At 34.6% G+C, this 4046-nt stretch overlaps 1 long non-coding RNA gene across 1 annotated transcript; it reads right to left on the bottom strand.

Moving 5' to 3' along the window:
- Window positions 1-3073: 3073 nt before the first annotated feature.
- Window positions 3074-3762, bottom strand: LOC107888137 (uncharacterized). Its single transcript, XR_001681294.2, has 3 exons — window positions 3654-3762; window positions 3448-3556; window positions 3074-3350 (listed from the first exon to the last, which is right to left on the bottom strand). It is a non-coding gene; the product is annotated as an uncharacterized lncRNA (long non-coding RNA).
- Between the last annotated feature and the right edge of the window lie 284 nt (window positions 3763-4046).

The following is a 4046-nucleotide window of genomic DNA, read 5'->3' on the forward strand; positions in this document are numbered from 1 at the left end:
TCAAGAAATCTACTAGTACCTTATCTGAGAAAGAGCTGTTGGCTTCTTTAAACAGATTCAAAATGATTGTTTCACTTGTTCGGGATTCAACTTACTGGATATTGAAGATCATTGAGGTGAGAAACTACTCGGATGCTGAATTGAAGAGAGTTTTTGATCTCTTAAAAGCTATGTTAGTGGTGTATTTTGACAATAAAAAGTCTCCAATAAAATCTGGTTTTCTGAAAGAAATATTCAGAAGACATCCCAGGATTTTCCATCGACTTTTAGGCTCACTACAGAAGAAATGCGGCTGTGCAAAATCTGACTTCTACGTGTCGAGGCACTTGATTTGGTGATCAAAGCATTGAAGTCACAGGCTCCATTGAAGAAAGTAATAAAGATGCCGGAAAAGAAGTCGATCGAGAAGAATCCAAGTTGATACATTTTGTGGTAAAATTTTCCAGATGGTATCAACATTAGACCTAACCAAGGCTTTTTTAAGATGTTTGAGACCAGATGCTCATGCTGCTTGTGAACCTCAACTTGGTCCCCCTTTTTTTTGACTTGAAGAAGAAAAAGCTCGAATGAGAGGCAACTTCTAAACGTCAACACATATTTGTGGACACAACCTTGAGAAGATAAGCCTGATTTCAGCTTTCTTTTCTTAATTGATTGCATAGGAGATTTTCTTTTAACAGCCTTTTATAAGCCATATTAAACCATGTCAAATCTAAAACCTTTTATTCAAAGAGGTGATAGTTCCAATAATTTCATTTAACTTTATTTTTTTCTTTTAGCTTAATAATTAAATTAGTCATTTTTATAAATTTTATATGATATAGTAAGCGTACGACACCATATATCTTTGCAAAAGTAAGGATATTCATATTACAAATCTGATTAGAATTGCTCGTTTTTTATTAGAAGCTTGTTGTGATTTAGTTTTTATGTAGCATGGGGAAAATTTCTTAATCGTTGGAAACAAAAATAAAGTCACTAATTTGGTGGTGCGGACTGCAATAAGGGCACGGTGGTATTTTCACAAATTTGCCCACTATAGAAACAAGGCTTCATAAGTTTAGGGGCTTGAGAACAGAACAAAAGACCAGGGGGTGTAACACCCCTAACCCGAATTCGTCGCCGAAACAGGGCTATAGAGCATTACTAAAGATTTCAGATCAGATAACAGACATTTCATATAATTTATTAATCATATCAGAATCTATTCATAATCAATCATATTGTCCCTCTTATGAGCTCTCGAGGTCCAAAATATGCATTAGAAACGAATTGGGACTAAACCTGGTACTCAGAAAATTTTTCGCAAAATTTCAAAATTTTTCCAAAGTACAGGAGACACACGCCCGTGTGGTCAGGCCGTGTGAGCAGAGACACGCCCGTGTCTTAGGTCGTGTGGGCATTCGAAATAGGGTACACGACTGTGTCCCAGCCTGTGTCTAAATTAGGGTGATTACTGACTTGGGAAGCTCCAGATAGCCATATATTGGGAAGTTCAAGCGAGCCATATCGGGAGGCTCCGGAGAGCCATTAATCAGGAAGCTCACAAAGAGCCTTTAATTGGGAAGCTCTGAAGAGCCATATATTGGGACGCTCATAAGAGTTGCGATGTGTCCACAACACATGCAGGATCACAATTGATCGAGATGCTCCAAATAGCTATTAACGGGAAGCTTGCAAGAACCATATAACGGGAAGCTCAAAGGGCTAATAACGGGACACTCTTTTGAGCTATGGTGTGTCCGTAACATATGTAGGACCACAACCAATTCGGAACCTTGTATCCAATCGATTTTCATTTATTCAAATGGTACTTAACATTTATCGGGCATTGTCGAATATGTAATTAATTTCATATATATAGCAATTACACAATTCACATATACAACATTCAGTTCAAACATGTAAATATTCACAATTTAGTTACATGAACTTACCTTGACAATGTTCGCGTTCGTAAGCTACTAATTCGATACTTTTTGTTTTCTTCGATCCAATTCCGAACTAGGTCTATCCGAATCCAATTAAGCCAAATAAGCTTGCTTGAGTTCTCTTCTCTTAGCCAGACTTTCCATGTAAAATAAATTGGAAAAGATGATAATATGATGATATTTTCTAATTTTATTAATTTATCATTTTTTTCATCTTTTTTTTTCCAATTTAGTCCTTTTCTTTATTAGATTTTTCATGGATGGATCATCATATTTATCTACTAACTCCACTTAATGGTCTAATTATTATATAAGGACTTCTAATTTTGAATTCCATAGCTATTTGATCCATTTAGTTACTAGAACTCAACTTTTGTATTTATGCAATTTGGTCATTTTTATCGGATTAGACATAAAATCAGTAAAATTTCTTTACGAAATTTTCATGCAATATTTTAATCATAATGCAAATCATGAAATAATATTAATATAAATTTTCTTCCGGACTCGGATTTGTGGTCCCCAAACCACTATTCTGATTTTAATGAAAACGGGTTGTTACAGAGGATTTAATCATCTTCTAAAAAGAGATGCAACTATGTTGAAGAGACAATTATCTCACTTGCAAACATATCTGGGTGGAATTAAATATATGACGTGATTGCCTGATATTGTAATCATCGTTGATCAGCAAGAAGCATATACTGCTCTTCGAGAATGTATCACTTTGGGAATTCCAACAATTTGTTTAATCTATACAAATAGCGATCCTGATCTCATAGATATTTCGATTCCAACAAATGATGATGCTATAGCTTCAATTCAATTAATTCTTTACAAAGTAGTAGAAATACCATGAAAGCCATTGTATTAGGTAAATTAGTCGTGTTGGATTACATTTTTTTCTATTAAAAATATAAGTAAATTAATTTTTATAGGCTAAATCAAAAAGTAAATAGATTATTTATATTAAAATTTTCATTTTTATTTCTATATTTAAAAGAAAATAGAATCAAAGCATTGACATAACAATATGATTTTCGCAAGGTCTCATTTTGGGTACTGAACTTTAGAAATGACATTATTAGAACAAACAATTACAAACCTCAAATATAAATTATTATGAAAAATACCAACAGTAATAATATAATATTTTGCAAGATGCGATTATTTTTCCCATTTTGTTCTACATTGTAAAATCGAAAGTGTCATTGAGAATATCTAAGCTTCACATATTACTATACATAAATAGATTTGTCAACTCCATCGGCAAAATATAAATACATGTGTGATGAAATCATACTGTTGTCAAAGCTTTAGATAAACAGTAAGGTGATGTAAGATCCCTAGTCCACAATTATCACAGACGGGTCGCAGCAGCAATCATCCAAGAGACAGCAACAACATAAAGCTGCAAGGCTGCAACACAAAATTAAACAAAGTTTGCTGGCTGATTAACAATATTAGATCGTGCAGGATTTATTAAAAAAAAAAGTTGATGTATATTTATACATACAATCCCTCAAGAAAACCTGGTTCTCTCCTGGGTGGCGGTGGTGGGGCACCATAATACTGAGGAGGTGCCATTACTGGTGGGGGTGGCCCTTGATTATAAGTATAACCTCCTGCACCATATTTTAAATACACAGGTAAAAGGTAGCTAAAATCAAGAAACATTCGATTATTATAGTATAAATTAAGAAAGCAGAGATATGCATGCACCTGGAGGAGGATAGGGGTGGCCGTACTTGTAATCACTCATATTGCCAAACAAAAACACTAATTAATGGATGAAATCGTAGGTTTGGGGTTCAAGGGCACGCAGGGGTTTTATACAAGGCAAAAAGTGTTAAGAAATGGCTTAAAATTGGTAGTGGATTGTTGTTGTTGGTAGTGGGTTGTTGGTGGTAGTGGATTAGTGGATGGTTGTTGGTGTCCATTTTCAACCACAAATCTTTGCCAAAGTTTTGGACAATTATGTCCTTGAACTCTCTTATAAATAGAGAGGTTCATTAGCCATATTCATCATCCCAAACCAAGAGAGAGCAAAGCTTGTTCTTTGAAAGCTAGGATTTTAGCTTTCGGGTTTTCTATAGGGGTTGAGAGTTGTGAGGT

This window comes from Gossypium hirsutum, chromosome A03 (genome assembly GCF_007990345.1).
Source record: "Gossypium hirsutum isolate 1008001.06 chromosome A03, Gossypium_hirsutum_v2.1, whole genome shotgun sequence".
Classification (NCBI taxonomy): domain Eukaryota; kingdom Viridiplantae; phylum Streptophyta; class Magnoliopsida; order Malvales; family Malvaceae; genus Gossypium; species Gossypium hirsutum.